This window comes from Balaenoptera musculus, chromosome 8 (genome assembly GCF_009873245.2).
Source record: "Balaenoptera musculus isolate JJ_BM4_2016_0621 chromosome 8, mBalMus1.pri.v3, whole genome shotgun sequence".
Lineage (NCBI taxonomy): Eukaryota > Metazoa > Chordata > Mammalia > Artiodactyla > Balaenopteridae > Balaenoptera > Balaenoptera musculus.
In genome coordinates, this window is record NC_045792.1 from 70,872,325 (window position 1) to 70,885,939 (window position 13,615).

Genomic DNA, 13,615 nt, shown 5'->3' on the forward strand with positions numbered 1-13,615 from the left:
AGCAAAAATTTCATTTTGTTCAACTGCCACATCCCCAGCACTTAGAACAGTTAGAGGAACATAAAAGGTGCTCAATGAACATCTGTTCTAGAAATGAATGGGTGTCACTTGCCCCGGGAGGAGCTCATTTCCTTGAGGCGAAGCCAAGTCAGAGAGCTGGGCAGCCCGTCCACAGGGGCCACCAATCCAAAGGACCTGCAGTGGGTGGGTTTGGAGGGGGCAGTCGGGACAGCCCATGTCGAAGGCACCTGCGGTTTGAAGGGCACCGGAACCCTAATTGTGGGGGAAGGGAGACGTTACAGCTAAAGACTGGACAGACTCCACCTCCAGCTCCATAGGACCAACCATGTCCTCGCACAGTCCATTTCAGCTCTTTGCATGAGCACCAACACCTACCTAGCTGCCTGTAGGCTGACCCTCCCCTTCCTGAGACAAGGAGGAGTCAGCTGGGCAGTATATATCCCAAGTCCTCACTCACTAGCCAGAGAATTTGAAAGCAACTGTTGCTCAGTAGCTATGGAGCCTGGCAGACTTGGACTTGATCTTGCCTCTGTCACGAGAGGTGTGTGTCTGAGCTTTGGTTTCTTCATCTGTAAATAAGGACGATCATATGTCCTTTACATTTTCTTTTTTTGAATGAATAGGTAACGTGCCCAGCACACAGTCCATCACATGATACATGCCCAGATGGCCCTTGCTCCCGTCCACATCTCCCCATCTGCTGCTGGGACGGCCCTATGCCTCTTGCCCAGAATCCATTCCTAGCCCTCCTTGGTCTGCTCTATCTTGCTGCCAGCTGTTGGTAAATTGGGGAGAATCCCCAGTACAGGGGCACATGACAAAAGCATGCCATCCATCCCTCTTCTTTCCTCCCATCCCCCAGACCCCTTGCGTGGAACAAGTAGATAAGATTCACACGAGTTCTAGCTGAGGGTTCAGATGAGTGTTTGTCTGAGGTGTCCTGACAGGCACAAACCATGAAGCATTGCTATGGAAACTGTTCTGTTATTCTCTGCTATGTGATTTGTTTTCTGGCTCAGCTGCAGTTGTGGTACAGGGGGAAGGGCAGCAGATGAGGTACTGAGGATTACTCTCTGCTTCTCTGTGGGTCTTACCTTCCTCAACTCCAAGAAGTAGGCCACTGTTTCTCAACCATGGCCTGATGACCATCTGTACCTGTTAACGATCAGAGTCCTGGCACCCACCTCAGGCCAACCGCCAGAATCTCCCAGGGAGACTGTGATACACACCAGCGTTTGAGAACCACTGGTGTAGGAGTTCAATTAGCTAAATTGTTTTCAATTTACCCAGTAGGTAAAATGGATAACACTGAAGCTATGCTGGTTGGAGCAGGGGTGAGGGGCTCAGAGCCCCATCAACTCCACCTCCCACTACCCCCAACTGGCTCCATGGAATTCTAGGGCTTCCCAGAGCACAGTTCGAAAACCACTGGGCCAGATGATTTCTAGTGCCTTCCCATACATTCATTCATTCATTCATTCACTCACCAATATTTATTAGGTGCCTTCTGCTGTCTTTATGCCAAGTAGTAGTTTGAAGTATATAGGTCTTCTACTTACTAGATGTGTAATCTTGAGCAAATTACTTAATCTCCCTGGGGCTCAAATTGTTCATTTGCATTGGGAAAATAATACTTGTTTTCCCTACCTCACAGGATTCTTATAATGATCAAATAATCAAATGAGAACACCTATGAAGAAGTGGTTTGTTACCTGGAAGAGACTCTACAGATGGCAACAACTAGCATCAGTAGTACATCTACCTATCTGAAGTCTGTAGAACTAAATGAAGTCCTTAGAGGTCTCGATGGATTGTTACTTTCCTACTCTCTGTAGCTAAACTTCCAGAAAATGTTACAGGGTGTAGGGGACCACTGGTCTAAAAGCCTCCACTGAAAAAACAGCAACCTGCCTACAGGGTGATTCTGAGGTTTACTAATATCACTCAGTTTGTTATCTTCTAAATAGAACTTTTCTGTATTACCCAAATTTTCTTCAATGAAATTACTTCTATAATAAACAATTTAAAAAGCTAACACTATAGAAAATATTGTCTGATATACACAGTTCTTTCAAAAAAACTCTTTTTAAAAAATCTGATGCTTTAAAATGAATTCAAATGAGGCACTCAGAGTAAGGGCAAATACCAGGCGGGGCAGGGCTGCAGCATGGCCCTTTCAGAGGAGCATGGGGTGGCTCTGCTACCAACTCAGCACATGGTCTTGGGTGACTGACTACCTCTCGCAGGGCCTCCGTTTCCACACCTATGAACCGAAGGCAGCAGCTTTACTGATCTCCAAGGACCCTTCCAGCTCTGATGCTTAGTGTTCTAGGACAATGGCATGTACTTTCTGGTATACCCAGGCTGTCATTCACAGCACATCTGGACCTGCTGGGGCTGCAGCCTTGCTGAGCTCGAGGTGCCTCAGGGATACCTCACTGGCTAAAAACAACATCTCTCTCCCCAGTCACTAAATTGGAATCTCAGACTTTCCAAAGCACTCTCAGCCCCACTACAAACCCAAAGCAGGAAGATCAGGGAGTGAGCACGTCGAGGAGAGAGGTGGCTCACGTAAGAGCTGCACCCCTTAAGGTGATGGGGCCGTGACCAAAATCAAGGCATTTGAGCCCAAGCCCAGTGTGCCTCACCTTACTGGGATCATCTCCCAGGAAGAACTACAGACCCAGCAAGACTTCATCTGGTGGGAAGACCACCAGAGTTGGGGTCAGAAGATGGGACCGTGCCCCTCCTCCAGCTCCTCCAGCCCCTCTGGCCACGTGCTTTTGGACCAGCCACTTCCTGCTACCGATCCTCGGGGTCTCCATCCACAACCTGGGATATTACACCGGACAAACCCAGTGCTATGGTGAGACTCGTGTGAGTGTGAATGGAAACATATATTATAAAGCTATACATTAGTTACCAGCAATACCATATACTGTGCCCAAAGCTCAAGAGGAAACGACTCCACCTGTCCTTTAAGAAACCCACAGCCCTGGGGAGTATAAGCCCTGGGCCGCAGGGCTGGTGGGTATGGGACCTGAACAGCAAGTCACTTTACTGTGCGGCTGAGCTACACAGGGCAGACTCTCGGCTTGGCCTGGTTCCAGTCCGATGGAGACCAAACATCACCGAAGCTGAAAACACTCAACAGGAGCATACAGCCCATCAATGTGAACGGCTCTTTATTTCGAGCATTCATGCATTCATCCAGTTAACAAACATCCTTCTAGTATCAATTCCAGAGACAGTAGTATTTGGGTGCCTTAGCTGTGCAAGGAAGGAAGAGGAGGAATGAACAAAGATGAATAAGATAGTCCCCATTTCTAAGGACTTCCCAGTCTCTTAATTACCAACATTTCCTGAGTTCTTACTATATACCAAGAACTCTGCTGTACTACTTCCATGGTCTCATTTCACACCCATAATACCCCAACAGGGTAGGAACGTTCAAGATTCCTATTTCACCCCTAAAGAAGCTGAGGCTCAGGCTCACTGGACAACTAAGTGATGCAGCCAGGACTCGAACCAACGTCAGTCTGTCTCAGATCCTAAGCTCTAACCCCTATGTTCCATGGCCTCCGTACTGCTGGGGACCTTAGGCAGACACCTTCCTCTCTGGGTTTCAGCTCCCTCTACGGAATGGAGAGGGTCAATGATTCTAGTGGGCGTACTGCAAACAACTACGAACCAAGACAGAAAGCAAGAACCGTCCACCTGACGTGAAGTGTGAGGTGTGGAGATCAGTTCCTATACCTAGGAGAGGAAGCCATAGGACACAATCTGGGTAGAATGAGGCCAGAGGTAGGGCTTTTGCCAAATAGGGTTCAAACCAGCAGGCTTCAGAGAGGCATAGCTGACACCCGCCCACCTCTACCAATGCCCATTCTCCCGCCAAACTGAACTGCCCATGCCATCTCCACACTCTAGCTACCTCCCCAGTGAGGCCTTTGTCACACTGTCCCCCTACGTTCCCCCATCTCCCCTTATTTTTCTCCTCCGGGGGTTCTCTTCTGATCCTGCAGCTCTCCCCAAGAGACTATAACAGACATTCAACTTCTATTTCATCAAGAAGCCCTCACATCAATGGAACAGCATTTTCCTGGTCCTTGGTACATGGCTCCCTGTCTTCCCAATTTGCTCTGTCTCTAATGGAGAAAGAGCAGTGGCCCTTCTCCATCTGAATCTTTCACAGCAGCAGATGCCAGTAAGGTTGCCTGGAGAGTCTGGAAATGCCATGTTGCCATGGTAACAGCAGACCAAGGTTTGGGATGCTTTATCCCCAGTGAGCTGCCCTGGCAGTGCCACGCCAGGTTGCTGGTGGAATCTTCCTTGAGGAACAACAATAACAACAAAACCCCATTAATGGACCAAAAACTGCTCCGCTGGTGCTGAGGTTCAGCTCCTGCAAACACACCTGTGGGCCCCTCCCCCAGACCCTTGGCTGAGAAGGGGGCCAGGCTCTGGCTCTCTGCACTGTGCCTCGTTCAAGGGGTAATACGGCTTTTAACTGGCTCAGCCAACAAAGCAGGCCCTCCCCCACTCCAGCCCCCAAATTACCACTTCTCTTGTTTGATGCCACCAACCAGGGATCTGCTGGCATGGACCCTGGCAATTAGCGCAGCATCTACATTTGTTGGAGAATTAAGAGCCACTGATTAGCCTAATTCGACACCATTTACAGGCAGCAAGTGTCAGCCTGAGATTGGCTTTTCCAAATGGTGGCCCAGAGGGAGGCATGATCATGGCTTGAGTTTGAAATGGAGGCAAGGGCCTGGTGGGCCAGACTGTGACCCAGGAGGGGAGGCAGGACTCACCTCTGGGCCTGAGGACCTGCTCACCTAAGGGACCTGAAGCCCAGCAGAAGGTGTTTCCAAATTGAGGTCATGTCTATTTCCAAGTCAATCCTGACCGGAAAGGGAGCTGATTTCCCTTTAATAGCATCCCTGCTGACTCCCGCTGGGAATGCCCAGCCATAGGACTAGTGAGTCCTAAACTAGGGGCTTCTGGGGCTAGAGGCCTGAGTCAAACTCTAGCTGGCTGGGCAGAACCCTGACATCCTGCCTAGACTCTCCTGCCATCCCACCACCTGAACCTTTATCTGACCCTTTCATCTATCCCCCAAGTTGCTCTCTGGCTGGACACTTGGAATTTGAATGTCCGATAATTACGTTACGATTCCTCTGTCAGACCCCTGGCCCGCCTGTTGGAGGACCCCAAATGGGCCCTCCAGGATACTGACATTCCCAGGATCATACAGGCCCCTACACTTTGGATGACTGATCTCTCTCCCCACCTAGCAGGAGCTAACTCCACAGCTGATATGGTTCCCCTGGGTTTCTACCTTCTCCTGCCAGTTTGCTTGTACACAGAATAAAGGGATCATGAGCCCATGGAACTAGCTAACTGAATATGTGCCCACAGACCCCATGGAACTTCCAGAACCTCTAAGGAAATATACAGGCATAGAGGCCTGGCTGGACAGGCCTTGGCGACTGAGCTTGCCTCATGCAAACTCTAGCCTGCTTGAAAACAGGGGCTGAACCAGGTCTTTCCAGCCATTCATAAAACATTTATTGAGTTTTATTTGGTAGATGCCATCAGGGGTATAGGATGAACTGTTCGTGGCATCTGCCACCAAGTCTAGGGGATCAGCAGACTTCCTAGCAGAAAAGGAAAGTTAGGGGAGAGAGGAAGAAGGGCATTCCAAGTAGGGAGCACAGTGGGAACAAAGGCCTAGCAGAGGAGGTAGGTGGAGCTTGTAGAGCTAATGATGCTAGTTCAGTTTGGAAGAAGAAGTGTAAAAAGTAGTAGAAGGAAATCAATTTGGAATGATAGGTAGAGTGTGCATCATTGCCAATGGCTCAGGAAATACAATCCTCAAAATGCCTGACTAAAGACTTGGACTTTATTCAGGAGCCACACAGAAGCCACTAAAGCTTTTGGGCAAGAAAGCAGCAGAATCAGAGCTGTGCTTCAGAAGCAAAATCTGGATAATAATGATCATCACTGTCATTGTCGTCCTGATAGATAACATTTATGGAGCCCTTATGCTGTGCCAGGCACTTTTCTGAACGCTTTAGACTGACGGTGGAGGAGGGACTCGGGAGACCTGTTTGGAGACAGGAGGATGCAGAAGAGGGATGGCTGGAGAGAAACAAGGAGGCAGGATCTGTGAAGCTGTGGTTAGGGGCAGGTGCTGAGAGGATCAGACAGCCTTAGCCAGAAGACTGGGAGGATGGAGGTCACCTCTAGGTCTAGGGTGTGTGATTCCTTGAGTCATGCGTCCTGGTAGACTGAGTCTAGAATCTAACCCAAAGACACAGTTGAAATATTCCTCTTGTCACCCTGAGTTCAGAAAAACATTTGGAGAGGAACAGACCATGAACGAAGGGCAGCTTTCCCAGGAAGACTTACCCTTTCACACTCTGCCCTGGTCCTGACTGAGACCTGCTGATAGGCGTGAGAAGGAAAAGACCTGGAGAGGGGTGGCCTCTCCTGGCTTTGACCCCGTGTCTTCCTGGTGGAGGTCCTTCTGCCATGATATACATCAGACTGGGGCGTCCAGGTAGGGAGGGAGCCCTGCTTTCCGCCTGCCTCGTTTGCTTCTCTGTCCTGCAGGTACCACCAGTGCCCCAAGCTCCTGGGGACGAGGGTCCTCAGGTGGAAAGCAAGAGCTGCCTGCTCAGAGATTGCTCTAGTGAGCAGGGCCTCCCGCCTTGCTCTCCAGTCTCTGCCTGTGTTCATACACCACCCTCCCTTATCTCTCCTGGGCCAGGCCAAATCCTAGCCTAGCCTTCAAGGCTCAGCTCAAGTCCTCCTTCCTCTAGAAAGTCTACAACAATCACTCCTTCACTGAGCACTTAGAATGGAAGTTTCAGAGCAGGAAGGGAACGTAGCGATCATTGGCCCAACCCTCCCAACTGTGCAGAAGAGGAAACTTGGGTCTGGAGAGGGAAGAACTTGCCCAAGAGAAGAGCTATGACTAGATTCCCTGGACAGCCTCCCGTGACCTTCACAGCTCTGGCTTGTTTCGCCAGTCCACGTCACAGATTGTGAGACTGTCTGTGGGGACAATGACTTCTATATCTCTGCATCCTTCTCAGTGCTTAGAACAGAGCCCTGGATTGCAGGGAGCTTGGGAAATAGAATCCTCAGTAGCCAAAAGCTCCTGAAGGCATCAGGTCTGAAGGAAAAGCAAGACACAGGTGAAGAAGGGAAAAAACCCTCCTTCCAGCAATTCTCCACTGTTCTGGGATGCAAGCCAAGCCCAGCCACTGGACTGGGGGTGGGAATAGAGATGATGCATTCAAAGGGACTTTTACATCCGAAAAGAGATTTCTGCATCCAGTGCCAGTGTTCTAACCCAGAGCTTCCTGGGAAAGCAGCTTCCAGAGGCTAGCAGAAGGGTTCATGCTGAGGTCAGCCTCCAGCCTGGGGCATTGGTGATGGTGGTAGCAGCAGCTGAGGGAAGATTTTTCTTTTAAAGCCGAGTCTTCAGATTTTTAGAGCAAAAAGAACCCTTCAAGATCACCCAATCCAATACCTGAATTTTTCGAATAGGGAAACTGAGGTCTTGGTAAGGAAAGGGATTTGATCAGGTCATACAATTCATTAGGGTCACAGCCAGGGCACAGTCCAGGTCTCTTGATCCCAGCCCAGGACTCTCTGCAGGGCACCTTTTCTCAGCTGGGTCCTATACAGGTGTAGAAGGAGAGCACCTGATGGAGTTAACGGCCACCAGTAAGTTATATGTTGTTTTTTAATATGTCAAAACTCAATTACTGAATTACTGACAGACTGGTGATGTGGAGTTAAAGAAATGTATTGGGTTTGATTAAGCCTCCAGGTGAAAAAGCCACTTGCTTGAGATTACAGAGCTAGGAAAAAGTGGAACCAAAACTCAAGCACAGATGTATCTGGTCCCAAAGTCCTTCCTTTTTCCACTGGCTGACGCTGCCACACATGCTGTCTCTGTGCTCAGAACTGAGGAGGAAAGAAAGGACAGACGGACAGGTCTGAGGAAGGATTCCATTAGACGGACACTTTCTGGGTGAGCCCTTCTTTGCCCCAGGCCCTGTGCTGGGCACTGGGGACACAGAGAAGAAACGAGATCTAGGAGTGCAGAGACTAGGAGGTGACTTCCAGGGAGATTCTAAACAAGCAGCGACCAAGACTCAAAGAGAAACAAACCCGGTCCTTTAAATTCTGAAGTAAGAATGAGGCTGATGAACAGGATGGTGTGACAGCATGCTGGCAGGTCCTGCCTGAAGATGCGTGTGTCCCCAGCCACAGTCATCGTCGTCCTTGCAGCGCCCAGCACGGTGCCTGGCACATGAAGGCACTCAAGGCAGAGCTGCTGAGTCGATATGTGGATAAAGGAGGCTCCTCCCTGACAGGGAGTCACAACACAGCTCCAGGCCTTGCAGAGGGAGGGTCTGTGCTCCCTCCATTTGTAGAAGGGGCAGGAGGCAGGTGGCAGGTCCAGAAATGCTGACACAGAGAGGGACAGAGCTTTCAGCCGCAACCGATTTCTCCATGGCAACAAGCTGACAGAAAACTGCACAGGAGACTGAGAAACCAGTTTTAAAATAAAGACACGAAACACCCTCAGTCTAACATCACACATGCAAAGCAATAGCTCCTGCCTCTCAGCCCCTTAGGAGGGGCAGGCATAATCACTAGAAAAGGTAGCTCCTTCTGACCTGCCATCCCCTGCCAAGGGCCCCATGTGTCTCCTCTCCTACTGTAAACCTTCCCAGAGCTGCCAGGCAGAATCTCTCTCACTTTGCAGTACATGGTTCAGGGCATTGCACCAAATCTGACAAGCAAGGGAGGAGGCTCCGCCAGGGTCACAGCTGGCCAGGTCCTGCAGCAAACAGGCCATGGCAGCCGGCATCCTGTCACACCAGAGCAGTGGTGGCTGCAGCCTGGGCGGGGCGTAGGGTGTAGGAGGAAGAGCAGGGCAGAGACCCCTTTCCTCCTCTGTCTCCTGATGGTCAAATCCTGCTTCATCCTTCAGGGCTCAGCTGTATTTGCCTTCTTCTCCCCAGGATGACTTAATCACACACACCTTCCACTGTAAATCCAAAGCCCTCTGTTTACATTTCAAATATAACACTTTTCATTATACTTCTGCTTACAGAAGCAGACAGACAATCTGCTCTGCATTACACTTCCAGTTACTTATTCTGCCCCCCAGTAGAGAACCTGGTCCATGATAAAGCCTCAATAAATGTTTTCCAAATTGAATTAACAGCATGAGAAAACATTTTAATTTGAGTAGCTAGAGATCAGCCCTCCTTCAGTTTATGGGAGTCCGCTCAGACTACCATTTCCCTCCAAAGCCTTGGTGCTTTGGGGGCATGAAGGCAGTTTCACCCCCTCTCCTGTGCTGCTGTCCTTCCTGCTGGGCCCCCACACTAGCTTTCTGCCAACTCCACTGTGTTCCTTCCCTGACAGTTTCATAGACATTACCATATTCAAAAGGGGACCCCAGAACAAGCTGGACTAAGGATCCTGGGTTCACTGCTAGCTTTATGACCTCCTGTCTGTGTGAACTTAGGCAAGTCATTTAACCTCTTTGAACCTTGTCTGCAAAATGGGAACAATCCATTTCCATACCTATGTCCTGCCTACCTCATGAGGCTGGCGTGAGGAACAGAGATTATGAATCGTGAAGATGTTCTGAAAGCCGTAAAGTGGTCTCTGTGCAAAGGTAAGGTGAAGTGTTGCTTCCAGCATCTTATGAAAGAGGTAGCTGAGGCCTACCCTCAGGAAGTGACTTCCCCACGATCGCACAGAGAGACTGTGGAGGAGGAGAGTCCAGGTCTGCTAATTCTTGGTCCAGAGCTCTTTCCCAACCTTATGCTGCCTTAGAGATCCCACCCAGGCATTCTTCAACTTTGGCAAAACCAATTCCACATTCCATTAAAATGAGAAGCAATCTGGATTACCTGCGGAGGATAAATCTCTGAACTGGAACGGAGTCCAGCTCTCTACTTCCAGGCAGAATGCCACCTGAAACATTCTAGGCAGGGAGTTAACTCTTAATCCCCCATCAAGCCTTTCCTTCCAGTTTCTCAGTCACTGCTAACTAACCCATGCCAAAAAAAGGTCATCATGGCAGCTAACACAGTCTTGCTGTGGCAGAGCCCAGGTCTTCTGATGTAACCTCAGAAACTGCAACACTGCACAGATCAGAGAAGCAGATCGGGAACAATTTGGACTGGATACAGAGGAAAACTGGTACGGCTTGGAGTACAGACTTCTGTGGAAAACCACTAAGGCTACAGTAGGGCTTGATTTGGGATGTAGGGACACTGATTCCCTGGAGTGTGAAGTCAGCAGAAACAGATCTGAGAGAAACAGGAGGGACACACAGGCCCCGCTGCTCAGAGTCTACCAGCTTCCAGGCCCACACACCAGAGATGTCACTGAGTGAAGCCTCTTCAGACCTCAGCAATGACTTTGAAAAGGAGGAAGGGTGGGAGAGAAGGAAGGAAATGTCTTTGTCTAGAACCCTAACCCTTTCTTGGTGTGATGGTTAATTGTGTGTCACCTTGGCTAGCCCATGGTGACCAGTTGTTTTGTTAAACACTAGTCTAGATGTTGCTGTAAAGGTATTTTTAAGATGTAATTCACATTTACGATCAGTTGTGGTGGGCCTTGTCCAATCAGTTGAAGGCTTTAAAAGCAAAGACTGAAATGCCCTGAAGAAGAAAGAATTCTGCCTCAAGGCTGCAACACAGAAACCCCACCTGTGTTTCCAGCCTTTGGACTCAAGACTGAAGCATCAACTCTTACCTGCATCTCCAGCCTGCTGGTTTGCCCTGAGGATTTCAGATTTGCCAGCCCCCACAACAGTGTGAGACAATTCTTTAAAATATTGATAACCTTAGACAGACAGGCAGATAGACAGGAAGGTAGATAGATGATAGATATAGTATATCCTATTGGCTCTGTTTCTTTTGAGAACCGTAATACAGGTGGGGTTGGGTATTTTCATCTAATTTACCTTATTTAATCCTCCAAGTGACCCTGAGAGGTAGGTTTTGCTATTCTGAGGTTTGTTCACAGATGAGGAAACTGAGGTTTAGAAAGTCAAGTCACTTGGTAAGGAACACTCCAAAGCCCATGCTTTATCAGTTTTACCATAGGGCCATGAAGAAGTAGAATTTCTCTAAAGAACGCTGGGACAAGAATTCCTCACCAAACAGTGTTGCTGATTTCCTCTGAGTTCTCCTTTTTTTGGGGGGGGAGGCAGTTAATGACAACAGGAACCAGGGGTATGAACAGGTTTGCTAATCAAGCAGGAAGACTTGCTTTTGCAAAACACTGTCTTAAGTATTTCCATTCTTCCTGGGATCTGTATCTGGACCCAGGACTTGGGCCTGCATGAACATTTTGGGGTCTCATCACTTTTAACCCTGAGCCCTGAGTGTCAGTCCATGAGTGAGTGGTCTTTGCCGGAGATTGCTTCATTTGGCTCCTGCTGGGAAGCGGGAAGACTGCTCTCCACTCAAGTGATGAGCTCTAATGGGGCTGCTTTCTCTAACAGAGCACGCAGCCTTCCTCTGCCTCTCGAGCTGCCCTTTCTCCCACCCCCAAAAGGTTTCTCACCACCACCGTGTCCCCAGGGAAGGGGGAGCATTCTTCCCCTGAACAACTTTAGCCTGAGGATGGATGAGCCCTCTTTCCTCCATTCCCCTTAATGCAGCTGAGACAGGGTGGGATTTGCAGGAGGAAGTTTACTAAATGCCAGGGGCCCCTTAAGAGGAAATCATCACAGCAATCCAAACACTTCTACAGGCAGGCAGGGCTGCCAAGATGAGCCTTCTGACTCTTCAATAACTCTCCCCTCTCTCCAAAGGGCTGGGACATACATCTGCAGAAGCCTCTGCTCAGCTTCCAGTCAACTGAACGTGCAGCGGTTTCCACTTGGTCACTATCTGGCTTGTTGCCTCAAAGGCACGGCCTCGCAGGGCAGTACCTCCCAACATGTTAAGGCCCACATCAAAAATGATACTGTTTGGGGCTTCCCTGGTGGCGCAGTGGTTGAGAATCTGCCTGCCAATGCAGGGGACACGGGTTCGAGCCCTGGTCTGGGAAGATCCCACATGCCGCGGAGCAACTAGGCCCATGAGCCACAATTACTGAGCCTGCGCGTCTGGAGCCTGTGCTCCACAACAAGAGAGGTAGCGATAGTGAGAGGCCTGCGCACCGCGATGAAGAGTGGTCCCCGCTTGCCACAACTAGAGAAAGCCCTCGCACAGAAACGAAGACCCAACACAGCAATCAATCAATCAATCAATAAATAAGAACGTGAATTTCTTTAAAAAAAAAATGATACTGTTTGACACACTGGATAAATGCAGAGGTGGATGTGCAGTCTGAGGACTGCCTCCTTCTAGCCCAGGCCACCACCCTTAAGTGCTGAGGGCATCGCTGTCCCGACACCCTGGTTGGGAAATCTGTCCTACAGAGTCTTGTCCCACTCGTGGCCTAAGTCAAGAGATCCAGATTCAACTCCACCTCCTGCCTGGGCCAAGTCCTTCATCCCTGGGTCTGGTCTGAGGGTCATGCTCCCTCTTCAGGTAATGGGCTGGAACGTGGTGACAGGCAAATGATATCACCTTTCAGATGAAATCTCACCCCCCCTCAACAGGGAAGTAGCTTTGCACATTATAGACCAAAGAGTCCTTCAAGGATCAGGAAAAGTGCTACTTCCCCCAGGAAGCCTGCCTGGCAGGCAACACTGTCTCCTGTGTCTACTGAGAGACCAGGGATCCCTCCTCTCCTCTGCTGCTGGAGTTACTGCATCAAAAAAAAAAAGAGTTGCCTGCATGTCTACACAGCTGCTAGAGCTTGGGATCACCAACAGCCAGCACTCCAGGGAGATGCAAAAGCTAGTGATGATAGTAACGATAATAACTAACATTTACTGAGACTATACAAGGTACTAGGCACTACTCTTAGCACTTTACATGTATTTACTCATTCACCATAGCCCTTAAGAGTTAGGTCCTATCATTACACTCATTTATAGACAAGAAAACCAAGGCACAGAGAGATTAAATTATTTGCCCCATATGACACAGCCAGTAAGTGGCAGAGCTAGGATTCAAACCCAGGCAGTCTGGCTCCATATCATTTAATTCAAACAATAACTCTGTCAGGTTAGTTTTATTAAACCTGCTTTAAAGGTTGAGGAAACCGAGGCTTGAGCACTGTGAGCTAAGACCATATAGCTAAAAAGAGGCAAATCAAGTATTCAACCCAAAGGCTGCATCCTTTCTCAAGCCCTTCTGGTAGGAATTGTGTTACAACCACTCCAGGCTGAATTCAGGGACGCCAGCTGACCTCATTTGTCCTCTGGATGAGAAACCAGCGATGGATGTCCACTGCCATCAGAAAGGCTCTGCCAGCAGGTCATTTTGAACGGGTGCGGTTTCCGAAGTACTTTTTATATATGATTATGTACATAACCCATATCCCCTTAGAGAGACAGAAGGCCAAGGAGAGCCAGCCTCCTGGGACCGTGGGCACACTCTTCTGTTACAGTGCATGGACAGTGTGGTTGCAGCTTTCTGGG

At 49.3% G+C, this 13,615-nt stretch overlaps 1 protein-coding gene across 1 annotated transcript in view; it reads right to left on the bottom strand.

The window, feature by feature from the left end:
- SERGEF (secretion regulating guanine nucleotide exchange factor) overlaps nt 1-13,615 on the bottom strand; it is a 227,518-nt gene that overhangs the window by 14,993 nt on the left and 198,910 nt on the right. The gene's annotated exons all lie outside the window — the stretch shown is intronic.